Consider the following 26,793-nt stretch of genomic DNA (forward strand, 5'->3'; position numbering starts at 1 on the left):
ATCCCAGACAAAACTCAACCTCCCTCCCTGCCCATGACATACATATTTCTAGATGTTTCATATATCACTTCAAAAGGCATTATGGTCAGATTCAGGCATCAGATGAAAGATATAGATGAGGTTTTCCTCCCCTCCTTGTTTGAGAATTCTGCTCTTTCCTTTCAGGTTTATTTTAACTCTATTCCCATTCTCCCCCACTTCTCTATCCCCCTCCCTAACTCTCACGCATCATCTGCCTGAGAAGAGAAGCTAGATTCTCAATCGAAGCCTCTTTGCTATATTTGGTTAAAAATCTCAGTATCAAATTGAGGACAATTAGATGTAAGGCAAACCACGTCACCCCACGTTGTGTCCTGATGTGTATACGTAAGAAGTGTGTGAAACATCCCACTTCTGATGAAACCACTCTTCCCATTTTTACATGGTGAGTCAGTGGCCCTCCCACAATATGGGTTCTAGTGAATTGACAAAATGAAACTTGGTGAGAAGAATTCACTTGCCATGCCTTCTCGGTGTGGGTAGATGGATCATTTTCTCCTCCTTCTTCTGGCCGGGTGTGCCAAGAACCTGTCTCAGAGTTAATGCCTGCTTGGTTATGATAGAAAGGTTCACATTTGAGAAAAACATGAGCAAGGATGGAGGAAACCCACTCCGCTGTGCCCTAGGGAGCCATTTTCAGAAGTCCAGTGATATCTGGAAGGTTCCGGAGTGCCTTAGCCTGGGTTCTTCCAAAAGCAGAAGTGAAGTGAAAGTCGCTCAGTCATGTCCGACTCTTTGTGACCCCATGGACTATAGAGTATATGGAATTCTCCAGGTCAGAATACTGGAGTGGGTAGCCTTGCCCTTCTCCAGGAGATCTTCCAAACCCAGGGATCGAACCCAGGTCTTCCAGATTACAGGTAGATTCTTTACCAGCTGAGCCACTAGCGAAGCTCAAGAATACTAGGGTGGGTAGCCTATCCCTTCTCCAGGGGATCTTCCCGACCCAGGAATTGAACTGGGGTCTCCTGCATTGCAGGTGGATTCTTTACCAACTGAGCTACCAGGGAAGCCCTTCCAAAAGCAGAGCTTGATGGGAATGCTTGTATATGAGTTTGTTGTTTGAGAGTGAAACAGAAGGTGGGAGGCAGCTGAGGGATGAGTTACTGAATTGGCTGTCTCCTGAGAGGCTTTGTGAAACATAAGACAGGAACCTCGGGGGTGGGGAAGAGGGGATGAAGAAACAGGTATCTTCTGCCCCCATGTGCTAGTGGACAACCCACGGACCTCCATATCACCCCCCTCCCCTGGTCTGTGGCAGCATGTGGGGAAAGCCATCCTTGCATAGGCCTGTAGGCTGCACAGTGTCACTTCAGCCACTGCCCGAGTTGGTTGAGCTTCAGGTTCTTGCTGAGTAAACAGCAAAGCTAGTTGGAACTTCCTGCGACCTGGATCCAGCCTTTGTCTTCCTAGCACCCTGGCTGTAAACCTCTAGTTGCCCCCGCGAGTTGGCAGGAAGGGTGGCCATGGAATTTCTGTCTGGGAGAGGCCTGGGGCCAGCCATCTGGTAGGTCTTGAAACCATGTTTCCAGAGCACATGTTGCTTTTACTTAGACTGTATGTTTATTAGGGGTGGTTGTCCGATAGCTGGGAAGGGGGGTCTGAGCTCTGGACACCGCTGCCAAGGTGAGGTTTTTTGAGTGAGTTCTGCCTGTGTTCTTAGAGCCTGCAAGGCTTTTCGTGCCCGACCTCTTCACAGAAGCGTGCAGAGCACTTGCTTGGCTGAGCTTCTCCCTTTCTCGTCCAGTATGCCCATCTGGCCTGCCCACTCCCTCACTGGGGAGAAGGTGAGGGCGAGCAAAGGAGAAACCCTCCCCCAGTACAGTTGGGAGCTGCAAATGAGGTGTTGGTTGCCAAGCCTTCAGGGAAATATCTTCAACCCCCAAAGTCCGTGACTCCCAAGTTCCAGGCAGTGTGGTCCAAGCACAACAGTGAGTGCTGGCGGTGAGGGAGTGTCCTCTGGTGCCAGGCGTTTGCCGCGGGGAGCTGTGGTGGGCACGTGCGTCATCATTCTCAGGCACCCTTCAGACCTGAGGGAAAGGCGACCTCTGTGTATGTGATCTGTGATCCTCTATCGTGTCTCGACTTGAAGAGCGGTTGTAAACTACCATGTGTCTTAACGTCCTCAGGGATTGTCTCTGTAACCTTGGTTTTGCTTCTGGCAAACATCTTGTTTTCATTCCCAATTTGTTTTAGCTTTCTTTCTTTCTTTTCGAGAACCCTAGGTTTTTTGCTTTGCTTTAATTCTTTTTTTTTTTTTGTCTGCACTGCACAGCATGCAGGATCTTACCAGGAATTGAACTCACACCCCCTGCAGTGGAAGCTGACCTTTTAACCTCTAGACTGCCAGGGACGTCCCCCCAGTTAGCTTTGATTCGAGGAAAGTTCTGGGCAGAATACTGAAGATAATCGCCTAGATTCCTTTGCTCAGTGATTTTGCTCACCTGTCTGTCCCCTTCATTCTCCCTCCTTGTCCCAGCTCCTGCTATCAATTTGTCTCCATTCTTCAAGCCCCAAATCCTCTGTGGTTCATCCACTCTGGCTCCCAGAGGTCACTTTCTCTTCTGAAAGCATGGCCCTTTGCCAATCAGCTCTCTTGGTCATGCATCACTTCTGCCTGATGATACCTCTGGTCTTATACTTTATCTTTTCAGGTATTTTTGCCTTATCTTTATCTACACCTCCCCGAATTCTCCCTTCTCTCTGGTAGATAGTATACTCCTTGAATTTGTATCCTCCACAGGGCCTGGTCTAGTGTCTTAGACACCATAGGATCAATAAATGATTCTTGAATCAACAGCAACAACAACAAAAAATAGATGAAAGGACTTGGGGAAATTGTGGTGAACACTCTAATGGTTTTATCCTCACTGGATCTTAGGGAAATTGACTGCTCTTCAGCCCTATCTTCAGGATCCAAATAGTGACCATTTTGTACCAGTGTTTTACAAGGTTGCTTGCTAGCATCTTCTTTCCTCCCCTAATTATGTACTATAAATACCATTCCTGACAGCAGTCATCAACAGTACAGGCTTCAGAAAGAGACCTCCTTGTTCAAATCCTGGCTCTGCTTCTCTGCTGTGTAACCTTGGACAGAGTGACTTAAACTCTCTGAGCTTCCCTTCCCTCATTTATAAAGTGGAAATAATAAGGGTTGTTTGGCAGGTGTGATGAGGTAATGCATATATAGCACTTGGCAAGGACCACATGGCAGGTACTCGGAGGACTATGATTTGGGGCCTGTCCTTAGGGAAATCTCTATTCAACTGGGAAACGCACATCAACATAATGGGGTGTCTTAAGCTGGGCACCTAGAAGCTGGGCTGGGACCATGGATTTGAGTGCAAGTAGTTTATTTGGGAGGTGATTCCAGAAAGCACTGGGAAGGAAGTAGGGAAGTGAGAATACAGGATACTTTATTTATTTTTAATATTAATTAATTTATTTGGCTGCACCATGTCTTAGTTGCAGCATGAGGGCTCTTTAGTTGTGGCATGCGGGATCCAGTTTCCTAATCAGGGATTGAACCCAGGCCCCCTGTATGGAAAGCATAGAGCCTTAGCCACAGGACCACCAGGGAAGTCCGCAGTACAGGATACTTTAATAAACAGGTTACCCTGCAGGCATCAAGAGCTCAGTCCTGCTGGACGAGGGCAGAAAGCACAGCTAAGAGTCGTCCCTGCCTCTCTCCAAGGGCAAAAAGCTGGGGTATTCTTCACCATCTCCTGTCATTCATTGCTTGGGGGTTGCTCCCAATGGCTTCCCTCCCAGGTGCTTTCAGACTGCTCTCCACCAGCAGTCAAAGAGAGCTTTCAGGCCAGAAGGCCTGAAGAAGAGAGCCTGGGCTCAGGGGTCCTCGCCCCCACGGGACCATGTGCTGGGGGTCTATGTGTCAAAGCAGTTGTGATGAGTTTACTCCTATTAGTCACAAGAGCTGGTGGAGAAAGCTAATAAACCTCCTTGGAGTGGTCCAAGGGAAAGGTTTAGGTCTGATGCCCACACCTCTGATGAGAACCTCGCTGCTTCTGCAGAGAATTTGTTGTGCTGGGGCGACGCTCAAATCTCAGCCTCCTCCAGCTCTTCGGCACTGAAGGTCAGCTCTGGGAACGCAGAGACTGCCATCGGAACTCCAGGGAAGCGCTGAGTCCTCGTGGTCTCTGCAAGAGCGGGCGGCCCTACCATGTCACAGCCTGGGAAGGAAAAGAGTGAGCTGACTGGTTCCAAGAGGAGACTGCTGCTGCCGACCCCTCCCTCAGCTTTTACCACCTGAGATAGCAGAGGAAAAGGGAAAAGATCTGTAAAAACACAGCACTTTAGGGGAAAAGGTATTGCAATTTTGCCTTTATATGTTCCTCATTTAGGTCCGTCTTTCCCCCTGATATTCTCCAGAACCGATTGTTCAAAGGAAATGGGCTGTGAACAGAGCTGGAGAGAATTCAAGAAGTGTTCCTTAATCCACTGGAGGGCTTCAGTGGGCCCAGTGGGAGCTCACAGCAAATCTGATTTATAGGCATAGCCAGACTAGGAGGTGTGAGACAGGGTGACTTAAAGGTGCCTGGCGGGCACCCTCGGGTTCACAAATCCTTGCACCCTGTGCTCACTCCCACACCTGATCCTTCCTGGTCATGTGCAGCTTTACATGTGCAGTTTTGTGCCTGTGGTGATGACTTTTTTTGTATTCATCATTGCTTCTATCAGAATGTGTCCTGAGCTGAATGTGTTCCTTCAAAGTCCATATCTACCCAGAACTTCAGCATGTGATCCGCTTAAAAACATTTTTCAAAAATTTATTTACTATTTTATTCTTGGCTGCACTGGGTCTTCATTGCTGCACCCTGGCTTTCTCCATTTGCAGTGTGTGGGCAAGATGAGACCATACTAAGTAAGAGTGGGCTTAATCCTACGCCATTAGTGTCCAGTAAGGATAGGGAGATTTAAACTAAGAGATGCAGATTCCCAGGGAAGAGGCTGTGAGAAAGCAGAGACAGAGACTGGAGGGGTGAAGTTCCCAGCCAAGGAATGCCAAGGGCTGCTGGCAATCATTAGACACAGGGAAGAGGGCGCTGTCAGACACCTTGCTTTTTGACTTGTAGCCTCTAGAACTGTAAGACAAATTTCTGTTGTTCTGAGATAGCCAGTGGGTGCCCCTTGGTTAGGCAGCCTTAGGAAACTACTACAGGAGCCTGGCATTCTGCAGTCTGTGGGGTCGCAAAGAGTCAGACACAACTGAGCAACTGAACTGAACTGAGGAAACTATACTACGGAGTGTAAGCCACTTGGGGGCAGTGGTAATGTCTTACCCACCTGTGCCCTTGACAGTGTTTAGTTCAAAGTGTGTTGGTTGACCCAAGATGTTAAAGGAACTTCTTGAAAAGTATACATTACTGGAAGGTATGGCTTTTTAGAGCCTGACTATTGTTGCAGCTGCAGAAATGGGGGTGTCAGATGCTGAGATGGGGCAGTGAGGCAGTGGGCAGGTGCCTCTTGGAAGGACTGGACAATACTAGGGAGGGCAGTTAGGGGGAACCAAGACTTTCTTCATCTGCCTCCCAGTTTTGGTTAGAGCTGGCCTGATTTCAGGGCCCTCATGTCTAATTATGTGGGTTCAAAAAGGCTCAGACAACCCTCTGGGAGGAGGCCAAATCCTCAGAAATCCAAGGTCTTGACTGTGGCTTCCTCCACCTGAGCTCCAAAGGACTGGGTATCATGGGGGTGGGGTGGAGGGAGGGGGAGATGGTTTGGGCTTGAAGTCAATTCAGCAGCCTGTCATTCTCTTTCACCCTCTGTGAGAGAGTATCAGACAGTCACTGCATGTCTCTAAGTTCCTGGCAGCACTGTTTAGGAGAGCAAGATTTTGGAAATGACCCAAACGTCTGACAATGGATGATGGGTTCCATAAAGTATGGTTTAGCCAGACGCTGGAATTCTAGTCTGCCATTAACAATGTCATGGATGATTGTCTGTTGACATGATAAAAGGGTATAATATATGGAAAACACATACATACACATGTAATATGTTACATATCTGAGACATGTATGACATGCATGCAGGTATAGGAAAAGATTCATGAGAAAATAAGACCATGGTTATAATAGGGATTTTGTCTGGCTGGTGAGATTATGGATGACTTCTCTGCAGTGGGCAATATTGTTTGTCATATGAAACTAAAGTTGTTCTTGGGGCTTTCCTGGTGGCTCAGCAGTAGAGAATCTGCCTGCCAGTGCAGGAGACACGGGTTCAAGCCCTGATTCAGGAAGATCCCACGTGCCTTGGAGCAACTAAGCCTGTGAACCATAACTACTGAGCCTGTGCTCTAGAGCCTGGGAGCCAGCCGCAACTACTGAAGCCTGCATACCCTAGAGCCCGTGTTCCACAACAAGAGAAGCCGCAGCAGTGAGAAGCCTGCACACTGCAACAAGAGAGTAGCCCCCACTCACCGCAACTAGATGAAAGCCCTCATAGCAATGTAGACCCAGCACAGCCAAAACTACATAAATAAAATTATTAAAAAAAAAAAAAAACCCTAAAGTTCTTGGTTTAAAAAAAATGTTCCTGCAGTATTCCACAGGATGAGTCATGAGCGTCTTCCCTCCTCCCCTATCAGAATTTACTTTTCTGCATTTCTTTGCCCAGCTTTGGGCTCTCTTTCTCTCTCTCTCAGTGAATCAACTGACAGCCGTGACAGTAGCACAGAGGTGAGCTCTTAGCTGGGGGAGGTGGGAGGTCTGGCCGGCAGGTCCTGGCAGCCCCTTGGGAGCCACTTTCTAGGTGCTGCAGGACCTGAGGTTGCCTGTGATGGTCCTGCCACATCATGCAGGATGGTGGTGGCTTCCCTGATCTCGACTTCCCTATATCATCCAACTTCATGTCTGCCTGTCATTTTCTCTATTAAATACAGTCTTCCTTGAAATCCCAAGTCCCACAGCTTGTCTCTAAGTATTGATTTTATTTTATTAGTTAAAAAATTTTTTTTTTATTTGGCTGAGTTGGGTCTTAGTTTTGGCACTCCGGATCTTTAGCTGTAGGATGTGAGCTTTTAGTTGTGGCATATGGGATTTAGTTCCCTGACCAGAGATCAAACCCAGGCCTCTGCATTGGGAGGGTGAAGTCTTAGCCACTAGACCACCAATGTTGTTAGTCGCTCAGTCGTGTCTGACTCTGTGACCCCGTGGACTGTAGCCTGCCAGGCTACCCTGTCCATGGAATTCTCCAGGAAAGAATATGGGAGTGGATGGCCGTTCCCTTCTCCAGGCAATCTTCCTGACCCAGGGGTAGCAAGGAAGTCCCTAAATATTGATTTAAAAAATTTATGATATTCTACTCTAGTTCAACTCAGCCAGTATTTATTTTGCTGCTTACTTTGTGCCAGGCATGGAGTTAAGATCCTGGGGAGCAAGGATCACTGAGATAAGGGTCTACCCTCAAGGAGGGGCTGTGGCTGATGGAGCACTGAGGTGCCAGGCATGTTGTTGAGGACTTCATAGGCAATCTCACTTTTAAGTTAATCTATACAAACACCCTTCAGGGGAGCACTAATATTTTTATGGTACTGATGAAAATTAAGGTATGTATTTAGTAGCAAGATGGGAATTTAATTCCAGTTCTGTTTGACTCTACTACAACCACTACCGTACTCTAAATACCTCGTGGTCTCCAGAGTTTTCCACTGTACAGGGCTCAGTTAGCAGTAAGTCATAGTTTACTCAACTAGAGTCAGCCTTCATACCTGTGGGTTCTGCATATATGGATTCAACCAACTATATGGGTCAAATACACACACACACACACACACACACACACACACACAAACATATATATATTTAAATTGCAGAATGTTCCAAAAAGTAAAACTTGAATTTGCCACACATCAGTGATGGTTTACATAGATTTACACTGTGCTTGGCCACTTAGTTGTGTCTGACTCTATGACCCCATGGACTGTAGCATGCCAGGCTCCTCTGTCTGTGGAATTTTCCAGGCAAGAATACTGGAGTGGGTTGCTATTTCCTTCTCCAGGGGATCTTCCCCACCCAGGGATTGAACAGGAGTCTCTTCAGTCTCCCGCATTGGCAGGCAGATTCTTTACCATCTGGGAAGCTCACATTGTATTTACAGCTATTTACATAGTATTTGCATTATAATAGGTAGTACAGATAACCCAGGAATGATTTAAAGTATACAGGAGGATGTGTGTAGGTTATAGGGAAATATCATACAGTTTTACAAAGGACACTTGAGCATCCATGGAGTTTAGTGTCTTGGTAGGAGAGTTGAGGGTTGGGTGGGGAGAGAGTCCTGGAACCAATACCCTGTAGATACTGAGGGACAACTGTATTCCTTATTTGAACAACTGTATACTTCTAAGTATTTCCACCATTATAATGAGACATTGATATAATCATGTTCAGGTACATAGCTTTTGCTGACCTTTAAAAAATTTGCACATACACATGTGTGCGTGAGAAGAAAGACTGGAAGTAAATACATTAAACATTTAATAACTATTACACATAGGGAGTGTGATTGGGGGCATAGCCATTTAAAAAATACTTTATTTTTTACAGCAGTTTTAAATGAAGAGCAGGAAGACAGGAGGAGAAGGGAATGACAGAGGATGAGATGGTCGGATGGCATCACTGACTCAATGAACATGAGTTTGAGCAAGCTCTGAGAGTTGGTGATGGACAGGGAAGCCTGGCGTGTTAGAGTCTATGGGGTCGCAAAGAGCCAGACGTGACTAAGTGAATGAACTGAACTGAACTGAACTAAATGAATAACAAAACTGAGGGAAAGATGCAGATATTGCTTATCCATTCGCTCCCCCATATCTCTAGCCTCTCTCACCATCAACATCTCCCACCAGAGAGGTACATTTGTTACAATTAATGACCTACGCTGACACATTATTACTAACCAGAGCTCATAGCTAACATTAGGGTTTACTCTTGGTGTTGTACATTCTAAGGGTTTTGACAGTTCTGATGATATGTATCTAGCATTACAGTATCATGCAGAGTATATTCACTGCCCTGAAAATCCTATTCATCCTTCCCTTTCTACAACCCCTGACAACCACTGATCTTTTTACTACCTCCATAGCTTTACCTTTTTTCAGAATGTCATATAGTTGGAATCACACAGTATGTAGCCTTTCCTGACTGGCTTCTTTCACTTAGTAAAATGCATTAAAATTTCATCTGTGTCTTTTCATGGCTTGATAGCTACTTCTTTTCAGTACTAATTAATATTCCATTGTCTGGATGTACTACAGTTTATTTAGCTGTTCACCTGTTGAAGGGCATCTTGGTTGCTTCCAAGTGTTGGCAATTATGAATAAAGTTGCTATAAACATCAGTGTACAGCATTTTGTGTGGACGTAAGTTTTTAACTCATTTGGATAAATATCAAGGGATGAAATCGCAGGATCATATGGTGAGAATATAACTTTGTAAGAAACTGCCAAACTGTCTTCTGAAGTGGCTATACCATTTTGCATTCCTTCCAGCAGTGACTGAGAGTTCATGTTGCTCCAGATCGCAGGGCGCTGTTAGCAATCTGAATTTGTGCCCCGGTGGGGCTTCTCCAGTGGCTCAAATGGTAAAGAATCTGCCTGCAATGGGGGAGACTCAGGGTTCAATCCTTGGGTCAGGAATGACTTCTCCAAGTATTCTTGTCCTGAGAATCCCAAAGACAGAGGAGGCTGGCAGGCTACAGTTCCTATGGCCACAAAGACTCTGACATGACTGAGCGACAAAGCGCGCACACACACACATTCTAATAGGTATGCAGTGGTATCTCATTGCTGCTTTAATCTGCAATTCCCTAATGACATATGATGTTGAGCATCTTTTAATATGCTTATTTTCCATCTATAAATCTTTGGTGAGGTGTCTGTTCAGGTCTTCAGCCCATTGTTTAATCAAGTTGTTCATTTTCTTATTGTTGAATTATAATAGTTCTTTGTATATTTTGGATATCAGCCCTCTATTAAATACTTCTTTTGAAAATATTTTCTCTCAGGCTGTGGCTTATGTTCTCATTCTCTTGAGAATTTTCACTTTTTACTTTACACATTTCAGTATTGAGTTTTTTCTCAAAGGGCAAATTTTTCTTTTTTTTATAAAAGTTTTTTTTTTTTTAAATGTTGCCTTTCAATGCATTACAAATAAAGTAGGATTTATCAGTAATATAACTGCTTTTAGGAGGATTCCTCGACAAATAAAAGATTTCCCGTAACCAGTGAGCTTACTTTCTCTGACCTTACGAAGAGGAGAGAGTAGTAAGCATGGTGATATCTCCCACTGGAGGTAATGAGCTTTTTAATAGCTTGTGTGTGGTTATGACTGTGCCATAAATTTCAGAGTTTAATGACTATATTTTACATTTATATGTCTGATAGAAGCTTGGATAAATAGGAGAGTCTCTGCCTCCTTGAAAAGAAATCCTAATGAATTGGATTCCCTTTGGCTAAAGGAAAAAAAAAAAAAACTGGAGTCAGCTGTCTCAGCTAGAGAGAACAAAGAAGAAGTTTAAAAAAGAGAGCATAGCAGAAGTCAGAAGAAGACACTTGACAGAGGTATACTTCTTCGGCTAATGGACTTTTGTGGTCTGTAGAGGATGAGGCTTCACATTTATGGTCAAGGACCTTCGGTCCCAGACCAGCTCCGCCGTAAAGTGACTGTATGACTTGAACAAGATGCTAATTTTTAAATTTTTTTTGATCCCTCCTTTCCTTATTTTGGAAAATGCAGGTGCTCCTAGTAGTAACAAGCTCACAAGGTTGTTATGAGAATTAAACGATGCTTCAGTTTCAAAGTAATTTGGAAAGAAAGAAGTGCTTATTCTGATATGCTATCCAAGCGTTCCTTGGGTATTTAGACAAATGCAAACACTGGGCATAACAAGAACAATAATGCTTGGCATTTAACCTCAAGAACCTGTTAGGCAAAGTGAAAAGTGAGATATGTGAAAGGATCACCTGACTACTGTTGCATTGGAACTTATACCAGGTAATCTGCCCTTTGAACATGGGGTCATCTGTGTTGTTCATGACTATAAGAAGGCTCTTCATGTCTCACAAAGCAGATTTCAGGCTCCTTGAGGCTAGGGCCATGGCTTCTTTTTCCTCCTACAGAAACATATATAGTGTTGAGTGAGTCATATCTATTACCATGTGGAGGGCTCTCTCTGGACTAGGCTGTTGTTGAGATCTTTTAGATATATTTTATTTTTACTTAAAAAATTTTAAAAGCCCACTGATTTGCACACTTTTTTATTTTTTAAACTTAATGAATTATTTATTTTTGCCTGCGTCAGGTCTTAGTTGTGGCCGCGTGGTATGTGGGATCCTAGTTCCCAGACCAGGGAATGAACCCTTGTGCCCTGCGTTGAAAGGTGTACTCTAAACCACTGGACCACTGGGGAAGTAGGCTCCTTGAAGGTAGAAAGTGTTAGTCTCTTAGTCCTCTCTGATACTTTGTGATCCCATGGACTATAGCCCACCAGACTCCTCTGTCCATGGAATGCTTCAGGGAACAATACTGGACTAGGCTGCCATTTCCTACTCCAGGGGATCTTCCCGACCCAGGGATTGAATCCAGGTCCCCTGCATTGCAGGCAGAGTTTTTACCAGAGGGTAAGGCCATGACTTCTTTCCCCTCCTACAGCAACATGTATAGTGTCAAGCAAGCCTTATCTATAACCTTGCATGGAGCTTCTCTCTAGACTAGGTTCTGTGTTGAGATCTTTTAGTTGTATTTTTAGATAGATTGTATGTGATGTTTCTGAAGAAAGAAATAGCAATCTGCTCCAGTATTCTTGCCTGGAGAATTTCATGGACAAAGAAGCCTGGTAGGATACAGTCTGTGGGGTCCCAAACAGTTGGACAAGACTGAGCAACTATCACTATGTGATCTTTAAAACAACTATATGAGATAAGTAATATGGTTATTTCAATCTTCCAGTGAGAAAACAGAGGCACAGAACAGTTAAAGAGCTGTCAAGCGGCCTCTCAGCTGGTGAGTGGTGGAGTCAGAATTTGAACCTCGAATAATCTACCTTCGCAGCCTATATTCTTAGCTGCTGTGCTGAAGCTCTGGAAATGTGTTAACTGGATGCTAAATTCATCTAGGGTCTAAAGTAGAGAACTTGGTGCTGCATTTAAGAGAAGGCATGAGGTGAAGTACTGGAGAGCCCAGAGTTGTGAGAGGGAGACTTTGGGCTCTTATCATGGTTCTGGGGCTGGCGGGGTGGGGAGGGGGGAAGGTGTGGAGGGGAAGGGTGTTCCCGTCGATTGGCATTTTCCTGGTCCTGCACTATGAGAACCGGGAATACTTTCTCTTGTTTGGAAACAACTCATTAAAGATTCCTGGACTTCCCTGGTGGAACAGTAGATAAGAATCTGCCTGCCAATGCAGGGAGCATGGGTTTGATCCCTGGTCCGGGAATGCTTCACATGTCACGGAGCCACTAAGCCTATACTAAGCCACAAATACTGAACCACAAATACTGAAATGACCGAGGGGAATAAACACTCCAACTCCTCTCTCTTGCACCCGTTCATTTCGGGCCACTCACATAAGTTTCACCCAACCAGATGCCAGAGAGCAGGAGAGCTGGCTCATGTATTGATAGCAGTCAGCAATCTGAACATAGAGTAGAGAAAGGGGCTGGAGGGTCAAATGGAGAACACCCAGTGCCTGAGTGCACAGAAGTGAGTAGGAGCTGCTCTAAAAATAACCAAGAGGCTCTCAGCGGGGAAGTATCTAAATGAAAGGTGACACATCCACTCTAGGGAACACGGTGCAGCAGTCACAAGCAAGGAAGAGATCAATAAATATTGGTGTGGATGGATCACTGAGATATATCCTTGAATGGTGAAGCAGATTGCAGAAAGATGCCTAGAGTGGATGGTGTGTTTCTCTCTCTCTTTCTCTCTCTCTCACACACACACACACACTCACACACTATGATAAATCTATTTAATGCTCTAAGTCTACTGTTTATTACGGTGTGTGGTGTATATGTATATACACATGCATAAGGTCTGGAATGGACTTCCCTGGTGGCTCAGATGGTAAAGCGTCTGCCTACAATGCGGGAGACCTGGGTTAAATCCCTGGGTCAGGAAGATCTCCTGGAGAAGGAAATGGCAACCCACTCCAGTATTCTTGCCTGGAAAAACCCATGGATGGAGGAGCCTGGTAGGCTACAGTCCAAATGGTAATAGTAGACTGCACCAGGGTGGTAGGAGGAGGTTGGGGGTCAAAGGGGACTTTAGTTGTGGTGGTCCAAAGCGGACTTTAGACACTGGTGGTGGCCATTTCCTACCCTCCTCCATTCTTTCATGCTAATAATTCAAATTTTGTTCAAGTATTAAAGGGCAACACTGTACTCAGGGAAGGTAGGTCCAGGCATGGCTGATCTCAGTCAAGTGCACTTAGACCAGTTCTCTTTCCCTGTGATTTATTTAGCAGTAGGCATGCTACCTAGTCTACTGGTGACTTCTACAAGTACTTTTTTCTCTAATAACAAAGAGAGAATAAAGTGGACAAAGAGTCTGACTCTGTACCTCCTTTCTGGCTTAGAGTGGTGTTGTTTGAGAATGTGATGCTTGGAGGTATGGTAACCCTCCTAACGACCATGAGGCAGAGACTTGGAAAATGGTGGAGATCATTCTGGCATACTGACACCTCAGTGTTTCAAAGCAGATATTTTTCTTCTTCAAACTTCTTGTGGCCTGAGATATTTAAATGCCTTTATTGCTTAACCCACTGTTAGGCAGGCATTCTGATACAATTAAATACATCTTAAGTAAGCGGTGGGCTTCCCAGGTGGCTCAGTGGTAAAAAGTCCACCTGCCAATGAGGAGATGCAAGAGACGCAGGCTCAATCCCTGGGTCAGGAAAATCCTCTGAAGTAGGAATTGGCAATCCACTCCAGCATTCTTACCTGGAAAATCCCATGGACAGAGGAGCCTGGCAGGCTACAGTCCATGGGTTGCAAAGAGTTGAACATGACTGACTGAGCATGCAGCCAACCAATGCAGTAGCTTAATCTGAACTAGTTTAAGTGTTTTCTTAGGAGAATTTATTCCTGTGCTGCTGATGTAATTGAGCATTTGTTTGTGAAGCTTCCTCAGGGGTTGTGCTTCATCTCCAGAATGGATCTGGCTCACCTGCTGGCTTCCCGGGGCTCTCTCCACCCTTCGGGTCCTTGTTTGTCTCTTCCTCTGAACTGCTTTGATTGGTGATACATGTAGACAACAGTTTAGGAATAAACCCTCTATCCCCTCCTGAAGCCGCTCCATCCCCTACACCCTCTCAGATTGGAGGGCCCTTCCCACAGAACTCTCTGCAGGGCAGGGGGCTGCCCTTCGGTAACCAAAGAGATCTGGGGAGACTGGAAAGGTGCAGGGCAGGAAGGGACATTAGGAGCAGCCGAAACCCAAGAACCCTGTGTTTGGGCAGGATTCCTTTGTTCCGCACCTAGGCCAGCTTATGTATGTTATAAACATGCATGCATTCATTCTAGGTTTATTCAGGGACTTCTATGGTGTGATTTCTGAGGGTGCTTTTAAATCCCTAGCACTCACTGCCTCTGCTGGAGGTCCTAGATGCTGGATTTTAAGCCCGCAGAGATGAGGTATATGAAAACAGCTTAAAGAGGAGCATGAGTGGCTTGGGTAGGTTTGCCTTTGTGAAGGGTCACTCTGGAGGCCGAAGACCACTGGGGGGCCTTTCTGGTAGGCTGAGGGAGGGAAGCTGACATTTCAGTTGGGGTCCAGGGGAGAGAGTGTGGGGGAGGGAATCGGTGCGAACTCCTGGCTTCCTTTCACCATGGGTGATGCTCTACCCGTGGTGGCAAGACGTGTTTTCTGCCTTCTTCAAAGCAAGGGCAGAGGTCTTTTGGGGGCTATTTTCAGGGATGTTTCGGGGAACTTTCTCTAAAGGTCTTCCTTTGTGGCGTTTGGCGGTCAGTCCCTCATTAATCATTTCCTTTGAGGCAGGAGGGCTCGGCAGGGGGATGGAAGGCTGGGACTTGAGTTGTTCCTTTGTCACCCTGAGCTCTGCACCCCCACTGAGAGTGGCCAGTGCCTCCTTCCTCCTGCGTCTCCACCTGCCCTCTTCCACTTCGCTGCCCTCGGGGTCACAGGAAAGAGCTAGGTGGGGGGCTGGGAGGGAGGGGTAAGAAAGAGCAAACCTTAGCCTCAGATGCCCAGCTGCTTTATTATGCATGCCTTCCTCTTTCTCACTGTTTTTTGGAAAGGCTGAAAATAAACACTTTTGTAATACCGACTTGTAATTCACACTTTCCTGACAAGTTACTCACACTGCAGCCCCAGCCGCTCAAAGAGGGGTTTGACGCAAGCCTTTTTCAGCAGGCGCTTTCTAATTCAGAATGTTCTAGCACAGCTGATCTTGCTACTTCTAAACTAGTTGAGGGGCTGAGGAGGGAATCTGGGAGCCCTGGGCCAGAACACCACCAGGGTCTCCACTACAAATTCAGACTCCTCTGGGGTGCTGTTCAACTCACTTTTCAAGGCATGCTGTGGAATCTCTGAAAACCTCACAGATTTATTAACTCAAGACCTGTATTCTATAGACCAGAGAAGTGACTCTCCCACTAAAATGACCGGACTGCTTAGTGGAGAAATTGGAATAAAACCCCAAGTTCTGGACTCTCAGACCATGTGCCTCCTAGTAGGCCATGCTTTATTCATTTCTTGGACTTTCTTTAAGTTTTTACTGGGTTGGCCAAAGAGTTCGTTCAGGTTTTTAAAAAACCTGCATGAACTCTTTGGTCAACCCAATATTATGCAAAGTTTCAAACACACAAAAGTAGAGAAGCAAGTTTAATGAATGCACAGGTACCCATTACTTAGTTGCAGTAACCATTAGTGGTCTGACATTTTTGTTTGATCTGATCCACAACATCCTCCTTTGCAATCAGACATTATGTCATTTGATCTGTTAATTCAGCCGTGTGTATCTGTAACAGAAAGCTTTTAAAAATAACACAACCACAGTACCATTATCACACCCACAAAATGAACATCTCTTAGTGCCATAATGCTTGTGTGTGTGCTCAGTCACATCTGACTCTTTGTGACCCCATGGACTGTAGCCTGCCAGGTTCCTCTGCCCATGGAATTTTCCAGGCAAGAATATTGGAGTGTGTTGCCATTTCCTACTCCAAGCAATCGAACCTGTATCTCTTGTGTCTCCTCCATTGGCAGGCGGATATTACCTAGCTCATAGTCAATATTCTCCATTTATGTCATAAATGTCTTTTGGCAGCTTGTTTAAATCAGGATCCAAACAAGATCCATACATCGTATTTGTTGATTTTTTTAAAAGGTTTTTTAAACCGTAATTGTCTGCCCTCCTATACTTTCCCCAGACCTAATGTTTGTTGAAAAAACTAGATCATCTGTACTTTTCAAATTTCCCGAATTCTGCCTTCAGAGTGTATCCTGCTGGTTGGTGTCCTTTAACAAATTTCTCCATCCCATTTCCTGGAAGTTGGTACTTAGATGTAGAGCCATGCTTCTCACCTGGAAGAGATTGCCACCTCCTTCCTCCCCTCCATCTGGCAAAGTGAGGAGACACGCTGATTGTCACAACTAGGTGATGGTGCTATTTGCATCCAGCGGGCAGAGGCCGGAGAAGCTGCTAAACATCCTATACACACAAGAAGTTATGTGTCCCCAAGTGTGAATTTTGAGAAACCCCGACTGAGAGACTTGATTAGATTCAAGTTCTTTTTCTTTTTTGTGAGGGAGGCAAGGATATTTCATAGGCAGTGCTGAGAACTTCCTGTGGCGTCAGGAGGAGGATACTCTGTCTCACGTTAAGGTGATGCTAATGTCCATCACTGGGTTCAGGAGGTGTCAGCCTGACATGCCCATTATCAAGTTAGTGACACAGTATCTGGAGAGTAAGAGAGAGCCTTCTTAAGAGCTGAAAACTGGGTGTGTCTTTGGCAAACAGGGATATATGGCCATCTCCTATCTACTGACTTTTCAAGAGCTTTATTCAGCTTTAACTAAATCTCTTCAAGAAATTTAGAGATACCAAGGGAACATTTCATACAAAGATGAGCACAATAAAGAACAGAAATGGTATGGACCTAACAGAAGCAGAAGATATTAAGAAGTGGCAAGAATACACAGAAGAACTATACAATAAAGATCTTCACGACCCAGATAGAGACCCACTCCCCGATGGGATGGAAAATATGTTAAGGGACACCAACCAGCAGGATACAATCTGAAGATAGAATTTTGGAAATCAGAAAATTACAGATGACCCAGTTTTTTCGACAAACATTAGGTCTGGGGAAAGTATGGGAGGGCAGGCAGTTACAGTTTAAAAAAACCTTAAAAAAAAAATCAACAAATACAATGTGTGGATCTTGCTTGGATCTTGATTTAAACAAGCTGCCAAAAAACATTTATGACATAAGTGGAGAATATTGAATATGAGCTCGATAATGACCCACGACGGTGTGATCACTCACCTAGAGCCAAACATCCTGGAATGCAAAGTCAAGTGGGCCTTATGAAGCATCACTACAAACAAAGCTAGTGGAGGTGATGGAATTCCAGTTGAGCTATTTCAAATCCTGAAAGATGATGTTGTGAAAGTGCTGCATTCCATATGCCAGCAAATATCGAAAACTCAGCAGTGGCCACAGGATTGGAAAATGTCAGTTTTCATTCCAATCCCAAAGAAAGGTTATGCCAAAGAATGTTCAAACTACCGCACAATTGCACTCATCTCACACTCCAGCAAAGTAATGCTGAAAATTCTCCAAGCCAGGCTTCAACAGTACATGAAACATGAACTTCTAGATGTTCAAAGCTGGACCAAGAAAAGGCAGAAGAACTGGAGATCAAATTGTCAACATCCTTTGGATCATCAAAAAAGCAAGAGAGTTCCAGAAGAAACATCTATTTCTGCTTTATTGACTAAGTCAAAGCCTTTGACTATGTGGATCACAATAAACTGGAAAACTCTGAGAGAGATGGGAATACCAGACCACCTGACCTGCCTCCTGAGAAATCTGTATGCAGGTCAGGAAGCAACAGTTAGAACTGGACGTGGAACAACAGACTGGTTCCAAATAGTACTCCAAAGGAGTACATCAAGGCTATATATTGTCACCCTGCTTATTTAACTTATATGCAGAGTACATCATGAGAAATGCTGGGCTTGATGAAGCACAAGCTGGAATCAAGATTGCTGGGAGAAATATCAATAACCTCAGATATGTAGATGACACCACCTTCATGGCAGAAACTGAAGAAGAACTAAAGAGCTTCTTGATGAAAGTGAAAGAGGAGAGTGAAAAAGCTGGCTTAAAACTCAACATTCAAAAAACAAAGATCATGGCATCTGGTCCCATCATTTCATGGCAACTAGATGGGGAAACAATGGAAACAGTGACAGACTTTATTTTTTTGGGCTCCAAAGTTACTGCAGATGATGACTGCAGCCATGAAATTAAAAGACGCTTGCTCCTTGGAAGAAAAGCTATGACCAACCTAGACAGCATATTAAAAAGCAGAGACATTACTTTGCCAATAAACATCCATCTAATCAAAGCTATAGTTTTTCCAGTAGTCACATATGGATGTGAGAGTTGGACTATAAAGAAAGCTGAGCGCAGAAGAATTGATGCTTTTGAACTGTGGTGTTGGAGAAGACTCTTGAGAGTCCCTTGGACTGCAAGGAGATCCAGCCAGTACATCCTAAAAGAGATCAGTCCTGAGTGTTCATTGGAAGGACTGATGCTGAAGCTGAAACTCCAATACTTTGGCCACCTGATGGGAAGAACTGACTCATTTGAAAAGACCCTGGTGCTGGGAAAGATTGAAGGCGGTAGGAGAAGGGGATGACAGAGGATGAGATGGTTGGATGGCATCACGCGATGGACATGAGTTTGAGTAGGCTCTTGTAGTTGGTGATGGACAGGGACGCCTGGTGTGCTGCAGTCCATGGGGTTGCAAAGAGGCAGACATGACTGAGCGACTGAACTGCACTGAACCGAAACTTCGTTCTCCCCTCCCTCTGTTTTTTTCTTTGTTTTTAAATAGATATTTATTGGAGTATAATTTGTTCAAAATGTTAGTTTCTGGGCTTCCCTGGTGGCTCAGAGGTAAAGGATCTGCCTTCCAATGTAGGAAATATGGGTTCGATCCCTGATGGGGAAGATCCCACATGCTTCGGAGCAACTAAGCCCGTGTATCACAACTATGAGGTTGTGCTCTTAAGCCTGGGAGCTGCAACTACTGAAGTTCTCATGCCCTGGAGCCTGTGCTCAGCCACAAGAGAAGAGCTTGCACTGCAGCTAGAGAGCAGTCCCCACTCTCAACAACTAGAGAAAGCCAGAGCAACAACAAACACCCTGCATAGCCAAAAATAAACATTTTTTAAAAATGTTAATTTCTGCTGCACAACAGAGTGAATCAGTTACACATGTACTTATATCCACTCTTTTTAAGATTCTTTTCCCATATAGGTCATTACAGAATATTGAGAGGAGTTCCCCATGCTACACAGTTATCTGTATTATTAATTATCTATTTTATATATAGTAGTATGTATATGTTAATCCCAATCTCGCAGTTTATCCCCCTTTACTCCCATAGGAACCATGTTTATTTTCTACATTTATGATTCTATTTCTGTCTTGTAAATAAGTTCATTTGTACCCATATTTTTGGATTCCACATGTAAGTGATATGACATTTGTCTTTTCTCTGTTTGACTTTTCTCCAGTTTTATATAAGTTACAGGGGGTACATAAAGACCCACCTGATTCTCCTAGACTTGTTGTTGAAGCAATTTCCTCATCCCTCCCTGTTTTCCCTTCCCAAGAGGCAACCATTTTCAATTTTTCAACTGGTTCTTTTAATAGTTAGCTTTGCATGACCAAATAATGGGCTTAAATTGCTACTTCTTGGGCAATTTAAATTTTGGGCATTTTCTAATGACTGCTCCCTAAAGAACACAATCATTTCTCTATCTTTCCAATAATGTTCCCCAGTTCCCTGTTCAAGTAGTTTTTCTATCCCTTTTATGTTCTTAGAATAGTTAAATTCTAACTTGAGTTGTCTGCTCATGTAAAAGAGTAGTATATTTTAAAGCCAATTAGAAGCTCTTACCTTGTGAGTGGGGCTTGTTGATTGCAGACTTCATCATAGGGTTATCTGACTGTTTCTTTAGGAAATCTCCAGTGTCACAATGTTTAAGTCTTTCTTCTTGGGCCAATAGGATTGCTCAGAGACTTCCAGTCTTGTGCCTGGAGGAGATAGGCCTGGCTGCCAGGGTTCCAGGAGACAAGTGGGGCTAGAGAGCTGACAGTCTCAGTATTCAGTATATAGACTTTCACGTTTTGTCATAATTCCCTTGCCATCAGTTGTACCTGCTGTGTCCATGGGCCCTCTGTTACCTTCCTCTAGAAAACAGCCTGAGTCTAACAGCAGAATTATGGAAGAGCAGTTGCACAGCTGTACAGAGCTGGGGAGGGAACCTAAAGATCAAACTATTGTGTGTATTTTTAAACAGCTTTATTGAAGTATAATAGACATACTATATATAGCACTTTTTTACAATGTACAATTTGATAAGTAGATATATGCCTTATGAAGGTACAGACTTGTGAAACCATCACCACAGTCAAGATAACAAGCATATTGGGACTTCTGTGGTGGTCCCATGGCTAAGACACCACACTCCCAATGCAGTGGGCCCAGGTTCGATCCCTGGTCAGGGAAACAGATCCCCCATGTTGCAACTAAAGATCCTGCATGCCATAACTAAGATCCAGCACAGTCAAATATAGAAGTAAATACATAAATATTTTTTAAAAATATATTGAGCATGTTAACCACCCCTACACTTTTCTATCTATCCCCAGGCAACTACTGATTTTCTGAATGTTGCTATAGATCAGTTTGCATTTCTAAAATTTTATGTAAATATAATCATACATTTTGTGCTCTTTGGGGGAGGGATTCTGACCCCCCCCCCCCACTTAGTGTATATATATTTTAAAGTTTATTTATTTATTTTTGGCTGCACTGGGTCCTCGCTGCTGTGGGCGGGCTTTCCCTAGTTGCAGTGACAGGGGCTGCTCTCTAGTTGCAGAGCACGGGCTCCTCGTTGCAGTGGCTTCTCTCCTTGCAGAGCAAGGATTCTCGGGTGCGCAGGCGCAGTAGCTGTGACACACAGGCTCTAGCGTCGAGCTCAGTTGTGGTGCGCAGGGTTAGTTGCGCCTTGGCAGGTGGGATCTTCTTAGACCAGGAATCAAACCTGCGCCCCCAGCATTGGCTGGCAGAGTCTTAATCACTGGACCACCTGGAAAGCCTCCAGTGTAATTATTTTGAGATTCATCCACATCGTTGTATCTATAGCTCATTTCTTTTATTGCTAGCTGATATCTTATTGTATCAATAGGTCACAATTTATTCACTTGTTGTTGGACATTTGGATGGTTTCCAGGTTTTGGTTATTACAAATAAAGCAGTTATGAACATTCATAGGCAAGTTGCAGTATGGACAGAGTTTTCCATTTTTCTTGGGTTAACACCTAGGAGTGAAGTGACTGGGCCATAGGAGGTGTCTATTTAACTTTTAATGAATCAGCTCACTGTTTTCCTAAATGACTGTATCCATAACATTCCTATCAACAATGGATGAGAAAATTCCAGTTGCTCCACATCCTTGTCAGTACTTTGATTTGGTCACTTGGTCTTTTAAATTTAGATATTCTACTAACTGTGTCCCATTGTGGCTTAAATTTGCATTTCTGGATGGCTAATGATGCTGAGGACCTTTGCATGTGCTTATTTGCTATGTGGATATCGTCTTTGGACAAGGGGAATTGCTCAAATCTCTTGCCCATTAAAAAAAATGATTGTTTTGTTTATTAAATTGATTTTTAAGATTTATTTCCATCGTTTGAATGCAAATCCTTTATCAAGTATGTGACTTTGTATGTATATATATATAGCTAGTCTGTGGCTTGTCTTTTCAGTCTCTTAACAATGTTTTTCAGAAAGCAAATGTTCTTAATTTTGATAAAATCCAATTTATCGATCTTTTTATTTTATTCATTGATCTTTTGGTGTTGTACCTAAGAAATCTTTGCTTAATCTAAGGTCACAAAGATGTTCTCCTCTTTTCTTCTAGAAGTTTTATACTTCTAGGCTTTAGATTTGGGTCTGTGATCCATTTTGAATACATTTTTAAATATGGTGTGAGGTATGGATCAGACTTATGGTTTCTGTATATGGATATCCAATTGTTCTGGCATCATTTGTCAAAAACCCTGCTTTCCCAATAAATTGCCTTTGCACTTTTGCAAGGGTTTGTTTCTGTACTCTTCATTCTAACCCACTGTTCTATTTGTTTTTCTTGAATACAATACCACAATGTCTTGATTACTGTAGCTTTATACTGAATCTTGAAGTTGGGTAGTGTAAGTCTTCTATTTTAGTATTCTTTTTCTAAGTTGAATTAGCTATTTTGGGTACTTCTCACTTACAAATAGATTCTAGAATCAGCTTCTCAGTGTTAAAATTAACAGTGTAATGTAAAATAGTCATTGGGGTTTTGGCTGAAATTGTAGTGCATCTATAGATCAAATTGGGGGAGTTTATATCTTAGCAACATTGAGCATTCCAACCCAATAAAACAGTATATCTCCTTATTTATTTAACTATTCTTTATTTTTCTTCACAATGTTTTTTAGTTCTCATTATAGAGGACTTACACATCTTTTGTCAGATTTATCCCTAAGTATTCCATATTTTTAAATGGTATTGAAAATGGTATTTATTTTAAATTCTATGTCCTATAATTTGTTGCTGGTATATAGTAATGTAATTTGACTTTTGGGGACGAGGGTGAGGGGCACACCACCTGGCTTGCGGGATCTTAGTTCCCAGACCAGGGATCGAAACTGTGCCCTCTGCAGTGGAAGCTTGGAGTCTTAACTACTGGACCACCAGGGAATTCCCATAATTTTATTTTTTTAACACTATTCTTATATACTGAAACTTTACTAAACTCATTTATTAATTCTAGTAGCTATTTTTGTAGGTTGTGTAGGATTTTCTACATAGATAATCACATCATCTGTGAATAAAGACAACATTACTTCTTCTTTTCCAACTTGGATACCTTTGTTTCTTTGTCTTGCTTATTTGCAGTGGTTAGAGCCTGTTCAATTTAGGATCTATGTGCTGAAAGCAAACATCCTTTCTTCTTTCTGATGTTATTGGGAAAGCAATCAGTATTTCACCACTAAGTATTGGTATGGTGTTGGCTGTAGGTTTTCCTAGATATTCTCTATCAGGTTGCAGAAGTTCCCGTATGTACTTTGTTGAACATTTTTATCAGGAAAAATTAGATTTTCTAATCTAATTTTCTAACTTTCTAACAGGAAATTTAGATTTTCTTTTTTGTATCTATTGAGATGGTTACACGGTTTTTCATTTTAAATTTGTTGGCATAGTGAATTAGATGTATTGATTTTCAAATATGAAATTAACCTTGTAATGCTAGGATGAAATCTGCTTGGTTATGTGATTCTTTTTATATGTTGACTTGATAAATTTTAAGAAATTTGCACCTACAAATTTCTAATCACTGTGTTGTACACCTGAAGCTAATATAATATTGTATATCAGTTGTTAGAATTTAAATATCAGAAATTTGCATCTATGTTCATGAGGAGTATTGATGTGTCATTTTCTTTTCATGCAATCAATGCCTTTGTCTGATTTGATGTCGTCGAATACTGGCCTCATAGGACTCCTTACCTCCTCTTTAATTTTCTATAAGAGTTTGTATAGAATTAGCATTATTTCCTTAAGTTTTAGGTATTGTCATTATTTTTTTTCTTAATCTACTTTGGGTTTCATTTGCTCTTCTTTTCTAGTTTCTTAAGTTGGAAGAAAGCTGAGTCGTTGATTTGAGACTTCCTTCTTTTTTTGTTTCCCTAATAAGTGTTTAGTGCTATAGATTTCCCTCTTTAAGTCCTGCTTTAGTTGTACCCCACAAATTTTGATGTATTTGATAAAATATTTTCACTTTCAGTTCAAATACTTCCTAATTTCTCTATTGATTTCTTCTTTGACTCAGGGGTTAAGAATTGTTAACTAATGTTTTAGTTTTCGAACATTTGGGATTTTTGAGATATGTGTTTTATATTGACTTCTGTTGTAATTTCCCTTTGGTCACAGAATGTAGTTTATATGACTTACGTCCTTTTAAGTTTATGAAGATTTGTTTTATAGGCCCAGAGTAGGAACTATTTTGACAAATGATCTGCGTACGCTAAAGAATCATGTGTGTTCTGGCCAATTTGGGGTGGAAATAAAAACCATCTCAGAACAGTAAGCTGGGGCAATCATAGAGCTCATCTTTCTTTTCTGTTTCTCAGGGATGGCTGTACTTTGTTGCCTAATATCCAATGTCTTGAGAACAACTGTTTCATAGATTTTATCTGTTTTATCAATTGTGTCTGCTGAGGGAGTAAAACCGATTGCTGCCGCTCCATCTTGGCCTAAGGGGAAATCTCCTCCAACTACTTTTAATCAATATTCTTGTTGGTCCTGCCTTGAAAGTAAAAGCGTTAGTCGCTCAGTGACTGTAGCCCACCAGGCTCCTCTCTCCGTGGAATTCTCCGGGCAAGAACACTGGAGTAGTCATTCCCTTCTCCAGGGGATCTTCCTGATGCAGGGATGGATTCTGGGTTGCCTGCATTGCAGGCAGGTTCTTCACAGTCTGAGCCACCGGGGAAGTCCTACCTTAACCTTCTACTTTTAGAACTACCTGGTTCTGACAATTCCTTGGCCCTTGAGAGGGGAGAGAGTTCCAAGATGTCAGTTGTGCTGTTCTTGGCTTTCCTCACTACTGGCTCTGGAATCTAATATAAATTCTAGGACCATTACTAAACAGAGCTGGGAATACACAGGACACGCTGAGATTGGACAATTATGCTGTCATTTTCTCACGTGTCTACATTGCCTTGGGCAGGACCTCAAACTCACATACCCACACGAACCCCTACCGGGAGGAGAAATTATGCAGAGCACTGGTGCTAAATAACAGGGAGGCCTGGGTGCTAACATAGCTCATCTTATTTAGACAACCCTGCTCTAATCTCGTGTGGCTTCACATTATCAGATCATCCATGAATTCAGGGATGCTGGAAATCGAAAATTTCACACAAAATTTCTTCTTTTAAAAATCTTGACAAGTAATCCAAATTTTAAAAAATGTTGTGGTTTAATTGAAAATTCAGCTAAGACTTTATCTGCCTTGTTGGATTGCCCATTTGGTACCTTTGGACTTTCCTCCTTTGCATGTTCTTGCTCCATCATGCAGGCAACTTTCCCTACTTCCTCGTGTCCCTGCTCCCCAAACACAGGCTCACTCAGGACTCTAGTTTGCCATGGCACTCATTCTACCCCTATTCTACATATTCTACACTCTACCCTATTCTACACTCTTTTAATTCAAGTGCTCAGCACCGTGTAACTGACTCAACGTCACAGTGTTTCAATTTTAGATTTCCAGAAGGGAGAATGTGATTGTCTAGCTTTGGTCTTATCAACTGTGGTTGGAGAGAGTCAACTGGGGTCATTTTCCTGGCCTCTGGGAACTTGGAGTGTGGCAGGGTTCAATGGAAAGTGAGGAAATGATTGGCTTTCTGTTGAAACCAGCTAAATCATATGATGGAAGAGCTGGAAATGATCTTAGAAAATAATTTGGTCAGACATCATTGTATTACATATGAAGGGCCTGGGGCTTAGAGAAGTGAAGTGGCTTCTCCAAGTTCGAAGACTTCATTAGTTAATAGCAGGGCTAGGTCTGGGATGTAATTGCCTAGCCAACTTTTCTTTCTTCTGTGTTCCATGAAAGCATTAAATACATCTGTATCCTTAATGCAATGCTTGAGGCAGAGTAGATAATCAATGAATATTTGTTGAATAAAGTGATGTACTGAGTTGTTTTCTATGATAGTGTACTTTATAAGTTAGGGTAAGGTTTAGCTACATATAACAGAAAATCTTCAAAACAACAATTCCTGTAAAATGAAGATTTATTAAACTCTCTTGTGAAAGAAATCTGGAGTTGGGATGGACATTTAGGATGTCAACAATAACTCCTCTTAAATTAAAAAAAATTTTTTTTGGCTGAACTGTGCAGCACATGGGATCTTAGTTTTCTGACCAGGGATCAAACCCATGCTACCTGCATTGAAAGCACAGTCTTAACCACTGGACCATGAGGGAAATCCCTAGCATGATAACTCTGTTTCCTGATTTCTGTTTGTCTTCCTTAGTGCACAGCGTCCATCCTAAAATTGGTCTTACAGCCCTGGAGCTCTAGCCATACACTTGAATTTCAAGATGGAAGAATATCGAATGGGTGCATGGCAAAAGAGTTCCCTGGAAGTTCCACTCAACTTGTGCTTAAATCTCAGTTTGAAACCTAGACAAATGGTCCCACTTGGTTCTAAGGGAGGCTAGGAAAAGAAAGTTGGACATGTTGTCTTCTTGATAAATCTGGGTTTTGTTAAAGAAGTAGGGTGTTATGGGTATTTGGTTGGCAAGAATTGAAACCCGTGTCTGCCGGAATTGAAAAGAGTTAATAATTGATTAAAATGTTTCCTGTACTTTTGATATGCACAATAACCAGAACAAAAATATGCAGGTCTTTAAAGATAATT

At 42.9% G+C, this 26,793-nt stretch overlaps 1 long non-coding RNA gene across 2 annotated transcripts in view; it reads left to right on the plus strand.

Annotated features, from left to right (window-relative positions):
- The window catches only part of LOC139039477 (uncharacterized), a 79,340-nt gene that overhangs the window by 44,242 nt on the left and 8,305 nt on the right, over positions 1-26,793 (plus strand). Inside the window, exon 3 of one of the 2 annotated variants that reach the window (XR_011492745.1) lies at positions 8,607-9,404. The exons of the other annotated variant lie outside the window; for it this stretch is intronic. This is a non-coding gene — a long non-coding RNA (uncharacterized lncRNA). Of the gene's footprint in view, positions 1-8,606; positions 9,405-26,793 lie in introns of those variants that run through there. 2 annotated transcript variants of the gene reach the window in all.

Source organism: Odocoileus virginianus, chromosome 2, assembly GCF_023699985.2.
Source record: "Odocoileus virginianus isolate 20LAN1187 ecotype Illinois chromosome 2, Ovbor_1.2, whole genome shotgun sequence".
Lineage (NCBI taxonomy): Eukaryota > Metazoa > Chordata > Mammalia > Artiodactyla > Cervidae > Odocoileus > Odocoileus virginianus.